A 17,122-nucleotide genomic window follows, 5' to 3' on the forward strand; every position below is an offset into this window, starting at 1 on the left:
TCCGCCTTCCCCTTCCTCCGTCATTCTGTTTTGTATTTTTTCCCCTCTCTTTCTCTCGATAAATTTCTAATGCAGAAAAATAAGTGCCGGTTCTCAAACTTGATTGCCGGTGGCCCTCACCTGCAAACACTGGCTCAAAATAAGCACTGGCTTTATCCTTAGCATAAATTGTTTATGGGTCATTCAGACCAGATCACTGTGGACCACCAGGGATCACCATGTTCCGGTCCTTCGCTTTGCTTTTCAATTCGTTTTTATTTTCAGTTGTGTTAGTCGATTTGGCCTAGTTGAAGCAAATGAAGACTCCAACTCCTACAATTGCTGTCCTTTATTTCTGCTTCCAGGACTCTCTTCACTGTTGGAGTTTGGTCTTGCAGTTCTCATGTGTTGTATAAAGTGTACCCTTTAGTTACTAAACATCAATTTTAGGCTCCAGCTTTAACAAGAATAGCGACCACTAGAGTATATCATGCACCTAAGGTTAGAAACCCTTCAGGTGCACACGCAAAAGGAAAAATGATTGCTCACATGTGCATTCAGATACAAGGTGGATGAATAGTCTCTTACTCTAGGTAGCACCTTGTCAAATTTGACCGATCTCACTCAGTGTTATTTCAGGTAGCACCATGGTAAATGTAAACAGCATTATTCCTAACTTGGTAGCATGTTATTGTAACAAACACCGAATAGCAATGTGCCACATAAGGGATCCCTATGTCATTTAGGGCCTTATTTATACTTTTTGGTGCAAAACTGCACTAACGCAGTTTTGCACCAAAAAGTTTTGCACTGGCTTGCGTTATTTGTTTAGCACCAGCTGGGCACCATATTTATGGAATGGTGAAAGCTGGTGCAAAGGGTAGGCTAGCGTAAAAAAAAGGTTAGAGTCAAAATAAATGACTCTAACCAGATTAGTGTCATTTTTTGACGCTAAGGGGCATATTTATACTCTGTTTGCACTGAATTAGCGTAATTTTTTACTCTTTCGATGCAAAACTAACTCCATATTTACACTTTGGTGCTAGAGCCGTCTAGCACCAAATTTATGGAGTTAAAGTCATTTTTTGGAAGTGGAAACCTACCTTGCCTTAATGAGATGCAAAGTAGGCGTTCCGGTGCAAAAAATGACTCTATGGCTTTAACGCCATATTTATATTCCTATGCAAAAATGGTGCAAGGGAGGGAGAAAGGGTCAAAAAATGGCGCAAAGCTTGCTTTGCCCCATTTTTTAAAGCCTGGGTCAGGGAAGGCATTAGGGGACCTGTGGGCCTATTTCCATGGTGGAACACCATGGAATAAGCCTACAGGTGCCCTACCCAGACCCCAGGGGCACCCCCACCCACACCAGAGGGACTGCAGAGGATGGGGTCCCATCCCAGGTAAGTAAAGGTAAGATTGCATTTTATTTTTGAAAGTGCAATAGAGGGCCCTGAAATGGGCCCCCATACATGGCACAGGGTGCAATGGCCATACCCAGGGGACCCTTGTCCTCTGTGCTGGCCATTGGGGGGGTGGGTATGACTCCTGCCTTTTCTAAGGCAGGAGTCATGTGGCATGTAGGTTTAGCATGATGAAATTACGCTAATCTGGTTAGAGTATTTTTTTTTACTCTAACCTTCCTAAAGTCATTTTTTGGTGCTAAATCCTCTTCTTCTTTACTGCCACCCCCACCCGACTAAAGTCATTATTTTTTACTCTAGCCTACCCTTTGCACCGGCTTGCACCATTCCATAAATATGGTGCCCGGCTGGTGCACAGAAATGGTGCAAGCCGGTGCTAAACGGTTTGGTGCAGAACTCAGTTGGTGCAGTTTTGCAGCAAAAAGTATAAATAAGGGCCAATATTTTGTAAGTTTGCGCCACTTTTGCGTAACAAAATGACGTTAGTGCGACGCAAAAAAAGTCTAAATCAGTTAGTTTTGCACCGAATTAGAATAAAAAAATTACGCTAATTCGGTGCAAACAGAGTATAAATATGCTGCAGAGTATTATCATGCCACTAAACATGGCGTAAGGCCATAGAGTCATTTTTTGCACGGGAACACCTACTTTGCATCTCATTAAGGCAAAGTAGGTCTCCACTTCCAAAAAATGACTTTAACTCGATAAATTTGGTGCTAGACGAGTCTAGCACCAAAGTATAAATATGGAGTTGGTTTTGCACCAAATTAGAATTAAAAAAAATTTACGCTAATTTGGTGCAGAGTATAAAAATGCCCCTTAGTATTTTTGTAATGTGTATTCTGAAACTTGATCAAACATAATAGCAACCTTAATTTGTAAAAGAATGAGTGTCACTGAGGTGCTCAGTAATAAAGAAGTATAGTCTTGAATTCTCCTCATTCCCCTTTAACCTACTATGAGACACACCCTGACCCTTTATCTACCTCCTGCTCATTCTTCTTTTTTCCGTTTATGACGGGGTTTCCATCTTTCTCTTCCTCAGTCTTTCCACTTTGTGTGCTTTTCCCACTCTTTATCCTGGTAAATGTGTGAAGCGGAAAAATAAGTGTCAGTCTCAAAATACTGATGGGCCCCACCGATTTTACCAGCTTAAATTAGACACTGCATGAACCCACTCCCTCATCTATACACCCCCACAAACACACCATCATTTTCTGGCTGCAGTTATTTTTGTGGGGTGATCTCCAGAAACGTTATGTGAAGGCACTAGAGCCAGGGTATTTGCAAACCTGTCTGCCACATTGTTGTTTCAGTGTTCGGATAAACCAAAGACAGGATTTCCTTCTGCATCAGATAACAATGCAAACTACAACATGGGAATTTCACGAACCGGCAGTTACTGTTGGAATTTGGTGGATGAGTGCTGTATTAATAAAAATTGTACCTTTTGGAGAGCTTCTCCTGTGTTTCCTGCACAATTTCACATTGGTGGAAATCACTTGGGCAGAAGCAGACCTCAACACTATTTAGATAACTTGCTGTGGATGCTGTGTTCTTAAATGAGCAGTTGGAGGATGCTTACTCTGACTGATGACAAGCTAAAAAGTGAATTCCTTGTCTTTTTTTCAATCACTAACAGTGTGTGCATTGTTTAGGTCAGCAATTACAAAATTCGAAAGGAGAAGTACTGGTTGCTGGGTTGCGTTGTGTGGCCTAACCTGAGCAACCAGCCACAGAAAACAAGTGCTACATTTGGTGGCCATTTTGAGAGTTTGGGATTGGTTTGATACAAGTCCAGCCTCTTGTAGTAATCACAGTGCAATCCTGGTGGCCATCTTGGATGTTTGGTAAAACAAACTGGTTCAACTTTAGAAATCATGCATTTTGGTGAATGTGGCGCCCATCTTTATTGTTTGGGAAACAGGTGATTGAAAACCATGGACACTGATTTGTGGCAGCCAAGGTGTTGATTTTCGGTGATCCACTACTGACAATATTATAGAGCAGCAAGTATTTTAAGGAGAGCCCTGTCGACAATTATAGGCACACCACTGTTAAAAACAGGAAAGTTTTGCCTGGCACATCGGGCATGTACATTAATTATCGGTGATGGACACACCATTATTAAGTGAAGGAAAATGTAGCCAGTCGCATTGAGGCATGGACATTATTCAGTCATCAGTGGTAGGCACACCATTGAAGAAAGTTCTGCCTGCAACATGGGCGGGTAACATTTGGCAGCACAATATCCTTGAGGTGACTTGTTCATGTGACCTGATAATTCTTGTTTGTTTGCCATTATATTTTTGCAGGAATAGGCATGGAAAGCCATTGAATAGTTGTTGGAAAACCAGACTGTCAAAACTCTTGTTAAAACCAGGGGAGGCACAGGTGGAATGGCCTAAATGGAAGAAAGTATTTTTGAACTACATATATGTGTATACAAACAATTTGAATTGGGAGAAAAAGTGCTCTTTTGGTACACTGCTTGGAGTTGGACGGACAGGAGGTATTTGAAGGGTTACCAGAATGAATTATTGAAGATGTGTGTGGTTTAAATGAGCTAGGCGTATGCTTAAAAAATCTCGATTTACAGTATTGGCCAAGGTAAGCACAATTTTGGAACTTTACCATTTTGTGAAGAGGGTCAAATGTGAAAATGAAAGTGTAGAAGAGTATGTGATGAGCTTTCGGAACCTAGCTGCTACTTGTAAACTTGGGGAACTGTCCGTGAAGCGCATTTGAGATCAATTCTATCTGAATTGTGAAGACTATAGATTGAGGGAGGAGCTATGGCTGAAAGATTAACCACCATTGTCTTAAGTGTGGATAATTGCAAAATAGACTGAGCATATGTTGTCATAAGCGTCAGAGATATGTAAGGATTCTAGTGTAAAAGTGCAATCACTGATTAGTGTTGTGAGCGAATCAAATGAACAAATGTGCAGGAATAATGAAGAGGTTAAAAGGAAGTGACAGAAAGTTCTAGGGTATGTCTTTTAGGTGTGGACAGCAAGGTTATGTGGCCAATTATAAAGATTGCCCAAAACAAAATGCTGCCTGTAATAAATAGGGTAAAAAGGTACAATTTATGAAGTGTTGTAGATCCTCCATGCAGACTAGGAAAATGTAACTTAATGAAATCAATACAAAATGACACAACACAGGTTTAGAAAAATAGGAACTATTTCTCTAAACAAAACAAGACCAAAATGATAAAACTCCACAATACACAAGCCAAGTTATCAAATAAAAATCAAAAAGATTCTTTAAGTAGTTTTAAACACACACTAACACTGTTAGCGTGAACATGTACCTTGGATGCATCAAAAATAACCCCACACGCGTGGGTGTGCTTCAAAAAGGGCTTGTGATGCATCAATTTCACTCACAAGCGAGACCTTTTATCGTTTCTCCTTTCGTTGGGGCGCGTCGTTTCTTCTCTCCGCAGGAGAGCAATTCGTCGATCCAGTCAGCACTCTCGGATCGGCGTAGACCTTGCGTTGTTTTTACTCGCCGAGCGGTGTTTGTGTTGGAAATCCAGCCTTACGATGATCCGAAAACCACGCAGCGTGGGTTGCGATCTCCCACCCTCCATCAGCAATGCTGCACGTCGTTTCTCCAGCTCCGTGCGTCGATTCTTCGGTCAAGTTACAGGCGAGTGTTGATTTTCTTCTGCGAAGCCGGCGGCGCGTCGATGTCTAAATCAAGCCCTTGGAGATCTTCACAAAATGGAAGGCACACAAAGTCCAGTCTTTGCCCTCTTACTCTGGCAGAAGCAGCAACTTCAGCATAGCTCCACAAAGCACAGTCACAGGCAGGGCAGCTCTTCTCCCTCAGCTCTTCAGCTCTTCTCCAGGCAGAGGTTCCTCTTGGTTTCCAGAAGTGTTCTTAAGTCTGTAGTTTTGGTTCCCCTTCTTATATCCATTTCCCCTTTGAAGTAGGCCTACTTAAAAGCAAAGTCTCTCTTGAATGTGAAAACCTTGCTTGCCCAGGCCAGGCCCCAGACACTTACCAGGGTGGTTGGAGACTGCATTTTGTGAGGACAGGCACAGCCCTTTCAGGTGTTAGTAACCACTCCTCCCCTCCCGCCTAGAACAGATGCCTCATCAGGAAATGCAGACTACACCCAAGCTCCCTTTGTGTCACTGTCTACTGAGAGGTGCAACCAGCCCAACTGTCAAACTGACCCAGACAGGGAATCCACAAACAGGCAGAGTCACAGAAATGGTATGAGCAAGAAAATGCTCACTTTCTAAAAGTGCAATTTTCAAACACACAATCTTAAAATCAACTTCACTAAAAGATATATTTTTAAATTGTGAGCTCAGAGACCTCAAACTCCACATGTCCATCCGCTCCCAAAGGGAATCTACACTTTAATCATATTTAAAGGTAGCCCCCATGTTAACCTATGAGAGGGACAGGCCTTGCAACAGTGAAAAACGAATTTAGCAATATTTCACTGTAAGGAGATATAAAACACATTACTATATGTCCTACCTTAACCATACACTGCACCCTGCCCATGGGGCTACCTATGGCCTACCTTAGGGGTGCCTTACATGTAAGAAAAAGGAAGGTTTAGGCCTGGCAAGTGGGTACACTTGCCAAGTCGAATTTACAGTTAAAACTGCACACACAGACACTGCAGTGGCAGGTCTGAGACATGATTATAGAGCTACTTATGTGGGTGGCACAACCAGTGCTACAGGCCCACTAGTAGCATTTGATTTACAGGCCAGTGCACTGTACTAGGGACTTACTAGTAAATCAAATATGCCAATAATGGATGAACCAATTAACCATAAAATTTACACAGAGAACATAAGCACTTTAGCACTGGTTAGCAGAGGTAAAGTGCTAAGAGTTCAAAATCCAACAGCAACAGGTCAGAAAAAATAGGAGGCAAAAAGATTTTTTCATAAGCAAAAAAGTCCAACCCAGATGTAGTGAGACTGTTATGTGGTTGTGAAGTACTTCATGTGAAAATCGGTGTGAGGTAAAGTTCAATGGTGTGGATGTGAGAATGTTATTTGATTCTTGCTCCTGATTGGTGATAATATGCCAGGATACCTATTGCCATCTGAATGGGACTGAGCTTAGTCTGAGGACCTTGGATGTGAAACCGGATGGTTATGGTGGGCAAGAAATTCCGATGCGTAGTTACTTTTCTACTACTCTAGAGTTTAAGGATAGTATATCTAAATAGAACATGTAATGATGTACTGGCTTGGCCAGTGCGAAAAATACCTAGGTGTGTATCTTTATCCTAACATGCAACCTCTAGTACAGGTACAGGAAATGGAAGATGGATTTCTGAATGCTGTTGGTAGTTTTCCAGATGTTTTTCATGACAAGAATGGACACTTACAGTCTAATGTGCATAAAATCAAACTTAAGAGTGGTGCAGAGCCATTTCTTTTCCTGGTAAGGAGATTACCGGTTGGCATGTATGATCCAGTAACAGTTGAATTGGATAGGCTGGTTAAGCAGGGTGTGATTGTGCCTGTCAAGGCTATGAATAGTTGGCTCCTGTTGTGGTTGTGAAGAAGCCAAATGGTGAGATTCTACATGGTGAAGACTTAAGGGCACTGAATAAGGTAGTGACTGTTGATCATCAAAAGATACCCAAATGTCTGAGTTGTTGACTTTGTTAGGTATGGCCAAACATTATTCGACCTTCGATTAGACTTCTGCATATCATCAGGTGCATTTCCACAAGGAATCTCAGGATTTAAAAGACTTTATTTCCCTTCGTGGGACATATAAATTTAAAATTTTGCTTGGTTTTGGCCTCATCTTTCCATGACAAGGATGGGCACTTACAGTCCTATGTGCATAAAATCAAACTTAGGAGTGGTGCAGAGCTATTTATTTTCATGTTAAGGAGATTACCAGTTGCCTTGTATGATCAAGTAACAGTTGAATTGGATAGACTGGTTAAGCAGGGTGTGATTGTGCCTGTTGAGTCTATTGAATGGTTTGCTCCTATTGTGTTGGTGAAGAAGCCAAGTGATGAGATTCCTCTTGGTGTAAACGTAAGGGTACTGAATAGGGTAGTGGTGTTGTTCATCACCTGATACCCAGCATGTCTGATTTGTTGACTTTGGTAGGTAGGGCCAAGCATTATTTGAATTTCAGTTTGTCTTCTGCCAAACATTAGGTTCATTTACATGAGGAATTTCAAGATTAAAAGCTTTTATTACTCCTCATGGCACATATAAATGTAAATGCATGTTTTTTGGTTTGGTTTCAGCCTTGTCTGTTTTCCAAAGGATAATGGAGAATTGGTTGGATGATGTTGAAGGGGTAAGGTGATATCAAGATGATGTGTGGGAAAACGTGGGTGGAACACAATGAAAGGTTGAGGCATGTACTTTCACGTTTCCAAGAGAAAGGTTTAACACTGCCAGCTAAAAAAGGGCAAATGTAGGTAGAATTAGATTTGTTATTTGGGACACATATTATCTGTGGATGGGGTTTGTCCAAGAAAGGAACTGGTGGACGTGCTTAGAAAGATGTCTTCCACCAGGAACAAAGAGGACTTATGCCATGTTGGAGTTTCATAATCGTTATATTCCAGGGCTGTCTAGAAGAACTCAAGACATGAGAAAATTGCTTAAGAAAGGTACTTTGTTTAGTTAATCACATGAGTGTAAGGCAGAATATTTGCAGTCTAAAAAGTGTTTTCGAGAGTCCCCATATTTACAAGGTTTTGCTCCTGAATGGGACATATATTTAATTAGAAATGCAAGCATGAAAGGAATTGGTGCTGGGCTTATGCAGAGGGCACACAGTGAGGTTAGAACAATTACTTTTGCAAGTAATTGAGGAAAGAGGAAGTATGTTGTTTGGTTATTGAGAGGGAAGCTCTTGCCATGCACAAGGCCTTGGGGTGATTCACTAGTTTCTTGTGAGGTGACATGTTTGTGGGAAAGACTGATTACAAATAGTTACAAGAGGTTTTCCTGAATAAAGGTCTTAATCCTGTTTCTTTGAGAATTTGAGAATTTGTCATTGGATTTTTTACAAGAATTTTAACTTGATGTATGCTATATTCCTGGAGTATGCAACCATGCTGCTGACTGCTTGTCAAGATTTAATTTGCCTTGAACAAGAAGATGTGGTTGTGCAAGAAGGATCATGGAGGTGAATGTATGGGTGGTAACCAAAGGAGTAATTGTAAGGAGGAGATGGTTAATGAATGCGATTTGAATGATGTGATGACTACGTTAAGACAAGGTTGGAATAACAGCGGGTTGGAAAAAGAGGAAAGTTCGAGAAAATTCTGGAATGTAAAGTAAGAATTAAGTTAAATTAAAAGTTTTTTGTTCAGGGGATCATGGCTAATTCCTCTTAAAGGCTTAGGAAATAGGATTTTGGAATTGGCACATACAGGACTCTTAGGCATTGTATAGGCAAAAGAATGGATCAGACAGGATTTTTGGTGGCTTGGGTGTGATGTCTTGATGGAGCGATTGGTGAGAGAGTGTATTGAATGTTGTAATTCCAATAAAGTTCTTAAGATTAAAATAAAACACCAAAGCAAAACAGATACTTGCCTGATGCTTCTTGGGAGGAAGTTGTGATTGATTTACTCAGCTATACAAGGGGAGCATACCACTTCTTACATAATTGTACAAATTGAAGTGGTTTTAAATTGGTCTGAAGTTAAGTGTTTAATGGATATTTGTACAAAAGGTACAATAAGAATCTAGGAAGAACTACCTTTGAAAAAGTGTTATCCCAAGTTTCTTCTGTCTGAAAATGGTGTACAATTTTGTTAAAAGTAAATGGAGACATTTTTGGAAAAACACGGAGGCATATTTACAAGAAAATGGCGCATTAATCAGCATTAATGCACCACTTTTCTTGCACCCCCTTGCGCCCCCTAACAGCACCATCGGTGTGCCGTATTTACAATAGCACACAATACAACAATAGCGTCAACATTTTTGGTGCTATTGTGGTGCTTTGATGCACTAGCGTCAAAAGTTTGACGCTAGTCCAGCAAAGCACAGGGAGGATCATAGGAGATTGTGGATGCGTCATTTTAACGCCTGCATTGAGCAAGTGTTAAAAATGACACTAAAAATTACGCAGTGAAATCTTGTAAATTTCACTGCTCCATTTTTTGGGCTTCCCTGCATGAGAATGCCCCCTCTTGCATGCATTATGCCTGGTGCAGACATAATGTGGTGCAAGGGTTTACAAAATGGCCAATGCAAGCATTGTGCCACTTTGTAAATATGTTGACGGGAAATTGCCTCCTTAACGCCACATTAGCGTAAACAAATGGTGCTAGTGTGGCACAAAGAGGTGCAAGGGGCTTGTCAATATGCCCAATGGTGTTTTGCATTAAAAGGTGTGCTTTATCTCCCAGAAATGATTGGTGTAGTTGACCTATTTAGAAAGACTTTGAAGGAAGGGACTTAAGTTGCACACATGAATGACATCATGGAAAGACAAGCTGAACAATTGGCTCTTTGTGTATCACATGTGTCCTCAAGCCTCAACAGGATGTTTCCCTTTTGAGCTAGTTGGGAGAAGGAAACCAAGCACATGTATTTCACCAGGTTGGACGTTGGGCTGTAAAGGGTATGTGGAAAATGTAAATGATGAAGGTTTGCAATAAAGGGAGAAGGTGTGGCAAGATAAGAGAAAGGAAAGATATGACAAAGCTGTAGCTGCTGGTGTTTTAAGTTTGGTGATAAGAGATTGGGTGAAAGTTAAAACACCAGTTGGGCATAACTGATGGTCTAGATTATTTAAGCTAGTGCAAGTCATAAAGTTGTTTAAAAATGCTATAAAGACAACAATATCCAAGTGTCATGAACAAGGTGCGAGTCAGTAGAATGGGGAAGCAGGTTATAGATCTTAATCGAGTTGTCAAGTGGGGCTGACTCAAGTCATGGGTCTCATTTGGAAAGGTTTGGGAAAAGAAGTGATAGTAATACCAGTGGTTATGCTTATTTTAAAGATTTTATACAAAGCTAACTTCTCCTTTGAAAGAATATATATTTCCTGTTAAGTTGTTCAGTGTGTATGTACTATGTTCTTTGGTGTTATGAGAAATCCTGAATTCCATATATTTAGTTGTATATAGTTAATTTGATTGCATTCTTTTACAGTTGCTAATAATTATAAAGGAAGTGAGGAGTGTAATGTCTACGAATGTTTGATATGGTTTGGAACTCTAGAAGGGGTGATTCCATGAACCCATAGTTACTGTTGGAAGCGGGTGGATGAGGTCTGTATTAATAAAGATCCTACCTTTTGCACAACTGTTCAATGCGTGCAAAGTTACTTTAACTACTGGTAAATTCTTGGTAGAAGTGGCATTGACGGGTGACTTCCTTTGGTAGCCTGGTATGTCCTTGACTGGAGAAAACAGGACTAATTTTGATGAACCAGTGACTGACATCCTCAGCCTTAATCAATTATCCGATGTGAACACTAACTTATCTGGCCTATCATTCAACTTAATGTTTCTGAGCCCTGTTTGTACTACTGAATATCAATGCCAACAATATTGAGATATAAGAATATCAAGGACAGAATATTGAGGGACAAAATATCAACAGATAAGTGTGTATGGAGAAGTATTGATTTATTATTCCTAATTCTACATATATATTTTTTCGGTATATTGACCTCGTATTTCTGCCCCACCTATTTCAGAATGCTCACTTTTAGCCTCTATCTTTTGTTGCGTGCACTTCTGCCTTATTATCAGTAGGTTGGCAGTTTGAATGCTCAAAACATTCACAGCAACATAGTAGATCATGACACTGACTTCATGATGTTATCATAAACTTGGCTTCATTCATGCAAAAGGTCACATGTTTAACATCATGACTCCAAGAAATTATATGAAAATACACCTTAACCACAAAGACAAGGTATGACCATAGTTTCAATAAAAAATGAAAGCTCTCAATTCCCTAACTCACTCATAAAATATAGATGTAGATATATTGTTCACCAAAATACACAGGGCCTCACCTACAAGTCGCCTGTGTGGCCGGTGCATCACTTTTTGTGACGCACAGGCGACGCAGCCTGCAGGGCCATATTCATAAGGCCACTCAAAGCCACTTTGCATAACTTTTCACCTTGTAAATATGGCTCCCTTTCTTTCATTACTCTACAGGAAAGGTGCATTCCAATGGTGTTGCTGTGGGTGTTACCATGCAACATCCATGGAACCTGCGCATTCCTAGATTTACAAGGTTTCATAAACCTGAGAATGCATCAGTTTCCTACGCCACTCCAGCGGTGGCATAATGGTAGGGCAACAGAAAGAAATAACATTATTTCTCCCATTTTATCCTCTTTCTATATGTGCTGCATTTTGCATAGCACACATAGAAGTGGGAAAACACCTCTCGTGATTGTTTTTGTGGAGGAATGTGTCCCTTCATGCACAAAAACAATCATCCCTGCAATTCAGGCATCCTTGCACCATGGTGTAAAGGTGCCTGCATTGGCGCATGACAGCAGTTTGTGCGCCAGCACATGGGACAAGGACAGGAATGTGCCATATCTTGTAGATACGCACATTCCCGTCCTTTTGTTTTGACACAGGGCAGTGCAGCAAAAAAAGCTTGCCATAATACCCTGTGCTTTGTAAATGAGGCCCACAGATCTAGCAAACATTGTTTGAGAACATTTAGAATGTTAAGGCCGCCTAGCTATGATATCCAATTAGGACCTCCCTTTTTTAACTCATTCAGGAAAGCAACTGTAGTTCATCTCTGCTGTTGATTCTCGGGGACACCATTTTCCTCTTCGGCTGCTCATATTCATGAATGCTTGCAAGGGCTTAACTAACATCAATATGTTCTTCAGTGCATTTATGGAAAAGGTCATTTTCTTGAATTGGTCTTCAGTAGAAACATTATCCTCAATAATCTTTACTTTTGTTGTTTGGTTAGACCAAGTGACGCTTTTCTTTCTGATCCCCCTCCAAGGTCTTTGGTATCCCAGAGGGGGTACTGCTATGGAAAACTACAAGTTTTGGTGTCTCTAGACCGTAAGTTATTGGGTTCTGAAACTCCAGACACAATAATTCTGGGTCCGGGGACACTATACTCAAAGTCTTGTGAGGAGCTGCAGGGGGCAGAGGACAGCTGCTGAACCCTCCCGGCCCTATACTTCAGCATGGAGGAATCACCAAAAGGTTCTCACAGCTGAGGTAAGGATCTTTGCAATCACACCAGCCCCTGCCCTCAACACTCCTTCCCATTCCCACCCACAAGTGTCAAAAGACGCCCCTGCAACATTTACCACCTACTCCAAGCAGGTGGTAAATGTAAGCAGGTTTGAAGGTGTTGGTTCTCCACAAGGGTGAAAACCAAACACAATTGGACCTTGTATTCATGGCGCTCCACATACAATTCCCCATTTCAGGTAGGAAAAACTTGTAATCCCTGTTGTTATGTGGTGCTCCCTCTCAAAATCTTCCCGCAGACATAACAGGAAACATGTGATGAAGGGGAATGTGGTCTCAGTCAGCAGTTCTAAGTCCTCTTATAAGACTGTTGCCGCTCCTTCCCTGTACTTCTAACAGTCATACCTCCTCTGCTGTCCTGGATCCTCTCACGCTGAGATAAGTGTCAGGTGCAAAGACCCATAAAGTGCAATTTTATACTGTGAAGCTTAAAGTCTACATGCAACAGCTTGAGTTTGAGTGAAAGAAGGAGAGCAGAAAAAAAAGAAAGACAGGTGTATAGGAAAAAGCTGTCCACTACCCTTAGGGCCATAACACAACTGAAAATCATGTTTTAGTGTAATGTGGAGTCAAATGCAAGAAATGTTACATAAAAAAGATTTCAAATTGAGCAGAAAAAGCTTACTTCAGTGGGAATGCATCTATTACTAGTCCTACCTTATCTACATAGAACAGGATAGCGGATTCCTTTTCACATATGGTGAGCCCCACATAGAGTAATTTGTCAATGAATACAAGTGCCTGCTCCTCAGAATGGTAATTTCCTCTATTCTGTCTTGCACTAAAAAGATTGTCATGGCGATCACTACTAAGCCTCCAGACGCTCCAAACACACAATTTCTTGTTTCAGCTCATTCCTCACGTTCCACTGTTGCTGCAGTCAACATTATCAACCACAGTTTTTTTTTTATTCTACACTGTTCTCAAAGAGGATTTTAACACTTTGACAGAGAGATTGAACCCCCTGCAACTGGGTGGCTTTGTAGTAAATTGAAAATCACACCAGTGATTATTGTTTCTTGGTTTGGACTCAAACTTTACCAGCACTGACGATAACCACCCCCTTGCACTCCACCCATTTCGACCAACTGCTGCTCCAGTCCTCCATAATCAAGCGCATGAACCTTCTATTAAAACAAAATGACACTGTAACGAGTTGTTCTAGGAAGGTATGTCAAAGGGAGGGTCTTCTTTTTCTTCAGACGTCATACTTGATGAATTAGACTGACTCACGTAAGTTTGCTCTACACAACAAAAATTATTTATTGGAGTTTTCTCCACAATTCCTAATAATGTCTCTCCCTAACAGTTCATTATATGTTCGTATAGTCCTTTTTTTGTTTTTCTCTTTTTCCTCTTCTTCTGTATATGTTTTCCAATTAATCTCCCTTCTGTGTCTTCCAGATGGACCTCGCATTTACGACACCGTCATAGAGGAGCATGAGAAAAGAGAACAGGAGATATAGTTGTGAGAGGTAGGTTGTTTGTTTTGATGATAAGTGTATTTTATTTCATTGCTATCTATAACAGGGGTAGGTGACGGTCCTGTGACTTTGGTGATTCTCTAATATGTATGTCCCTTTTTTCTCCTTTTTTTTAAAGATTTGTGCTCACAAAAGGTGTAGGTGTTCACACAAAACATGCGTTGCAATATGAACTCAATACTGCTTTTCCTTTTTTCTATTTTTTTTTCTTTATTTTGTAGGGCTCCTTCCCCTTTACCCCCTGTTACCATTCCCTGCTTCCTTTTCCCTTTTCTAAATAATCTGGTGGCAGAGCCCTGAATACTATCACGTACTTGGGCTAGTCACGTACGTCCTGGGACATGGCGGGCTACTGGGTCCTGAACTTGGGGTCCTGTGGCCTTAGTAGTTGGATCTATCAGGCCCTTCTGGTCTCCGTCTTCTCCGCTGCAGTCCGGCGCATCCTCTTCTTCTTCCTATTTTTGGATGCGTTCCTCCCGTTCTTCTCATGTGCGCACCTCGCCGGCTGGATCCGCGTCTTCCCCGGTGCTGTGGGTGGCTTCCTGCTCCGTTTCTTTACTCTCTGATTTTCCCCAAACTCTCTCGGCGTCCTCTTTCTGTGTGCATGCGCGCGCCTCCACACCTTCTTTCGGGTTATTTATTTTTCCGTGCTGACGTCAGTACGCTATTTTCTTTATCGTCCCCCTTGGGCATGGTTCTATCGGGCCCAGTTCTTTGTCTGTTCCGACAGGGCCCAATGCCCTATTACAGACACGTGACAACAAAGAACAATAGCAGACCAAGACACAATACACCTTCTCCTTCACACAACAACAACCCAAAACATCTATACACCACAAAAAACATTCAAGATACCCCCACCACCTTTAAATGTCCCAATAATGTGCATTTTTACATACTGTTTTTTCCAAGTAGGAGCCCTAGAGGACGATTGAATCATCAAACTTGACTAATGTATTTCATGTTTGCCTCAGTCCCTGGTGAAGAATCCAAAGTACTTTGTTATTCTAAAAAAAAAAAGAATTGGTGGTTGCACTGTTTGTTATCTTCGGAGCTCCAGCTGGCTACCTCTAAAATGGTTTTCAGGAAAAAGCTGAAAACTTGCCTCTTTAGATCTGTCTAAGTTCTACCCAGTCAATGAACACTTTTTTTTCACACACTCAGCATCCTAGCGCTGGAACACTTCATTTAGAAGTAGCCATGCTCTCTACATGTTTTATTAATATTAATATTATTGTTATTACTATTATTACTATTATTATCATTATTATTGTTATTTATTGTTCTTCAGCAGCGGGCTTCTCAGCCCACACAGACAAATATGTTTCTTCTCCAGGCATCATCTTCACTTGTAAACTTTTAGAATCCTTTGGTTCAACCCTTCCCTGTAAACTTTATCTACCATCACACACATTTTCTTCCGCCATTTGTTAAACTCTAACCTCACTGCAGACCTAGACACTTCCTTAACCTTTCCCAGGGACCAAAACCCAGGGCCAGCTTTATATATCAGTCTGTCTGGCAATTTAAAACTGACCACATCTCCTACATTCACTTTTACAACCTTCACGCTTTGCTTCTCATCATTGTGCAGCTTCCTTTTCTTTTGCACCTTTTTCACATTCTTTGATGTCACAAGAAATACACATCTGACAAAATCCATCATATTTATTGACTGGCATCTGTGAGGGAACCTGCTGTGAAATACACTTCCTGCCTTTGAGAGCTTGGAATGGTGAAAATTTGTCAGTTGAAAGAGGATATGAGAGCATGCCCCAGAATCACTCTTCTATTCAGTGGCTCCTATTCACAAAAGTAAATTCGCAAGTGAGTGAATTTACACAAGTAAATTCACTATTGCACTTTGTAGTAAATTTAATACTTTTGGGTATTCACCACTTCCAAATGTAAATTACTATAAAGTGTAGACATACATGTCTCCAATCCCTGAAACAGGGTTGGAAACCAAATTTCAGAGTATAAAGTTATTACTAGTAACTTTTCACGTCTACGCAGAGGTCTTCACCATTGGCTAGGAGATTTCCCAGTGATAACATATGCAAAACTTGATCAAAGTTTGTTCTTTTTTTTAAAAATAGTAATTTTGGGTTAAATATTAATGTACATTCATTTCATAAATATATTTTACATTTACTGCTAAATACAAATGCTACAGCACTATTAACTTAGGCCCATATTTATACTTTTTGACGCTAAACTGCGCTAACGCAGCGGGCAGCGGGGATGATGGCAGTGGCCTCCTGGCCAGGGAGGATGATGGCGGTGGCCTCCTGGCCAGCGGGGCTGATGGCGGTGGCCTCCTGGGCAGCGGGGATGATAGCGGTGGCCTCCTGGCCAGCGGGGCTGATGGCGGAGGCCTCCTGGCCAGCTGGGCTGATGGCGTTGGCCTCCTGGGCAATGGGGCTGATGGCGGTGGCCTACTGGCAGCGGGGATGATGGCGGTCTTCTCCGCCGTGATGCTCTTCCCAGACTTGCCGGGTTTCTTCTGCCCCTTTACACCTTGGAAGGTGTTGCAGCTGACTCCACACTCCCACCTGTACCCCTGGGAGCGGCTTCAGTGGCTGGAGTCTTCCCCCTCTCCCGCCGGGCACTGGCCAACTTTTGATGCTTGACAGGTGGGGGACTGTCCGTGCTGTGGCTCCTTGCCACACTGGCTGCCCTGCTGCCTGGTGCACTCCAGAATCCGGTGACTACTGGCACCGCTGGTCCCGGAGATGTTGTGGCTGAGATGCTAGGTTGGGACCTGGAGAGTCGGGACCTAGGAGACTGACGGGGTGGGGGAGGTGAGGGAAAGAGGTCAAGGGTGGACAGGAATGGTTCTTGGGAACACTGGGACGGGTAGCTGGAGGGGGTTTGGGAGTGGAGGAAGAGGTTGGGGTTGTAGGAGGTGTACGTTTAATGAAGGTGCATGCGCTGGAGGCTGTCGTGAGGTGGATGGCTGTTGGGTGGGTGTGTGCCTGCGTTTGTGTATCTTGGGA

General features: G+C 41.8%; 1 protein-coding gene across 2 annotated transcripts in view; it reads left to right on the plus strand.

Annotated features, from left to right (window-relative positions):
* The window catches only part of LOC138250305 (P2Y purinoceptor 8-like), a 184,260-nt gene that overhangs the window by 123,117 nt on the left and 44,021 nt on the right, over positions 1-17,122 (plus strand). For both annotated transcript variants that reach the window (XM_069205056.1, XM_069205057.1), the window contains exon 5: positions 14,044-14,114. The gene's annotated coding sequence lies outside the window, so the exon portion shown is untranslated. The remainder of the gene's footprint in view (positions 1-14,043; positions 14,115-17,122) is intronic.

This window comes from Pleurodeles waltl, chromosome 8, assembly GCF_031143425.1.
Source record: "Pleurodeles waltl isolate 20211129_DDA chromosome 8, aPleWal1.hap1.20221129, whole genome shotgun sequence".
Taxonomy (NCBI): domain Eukaryota; kingdom Metazoa; phylum Chordata; class Amphibia; order Caudata; family Salamandridae; genus Pleurodeles; species Pleurodeles waltl.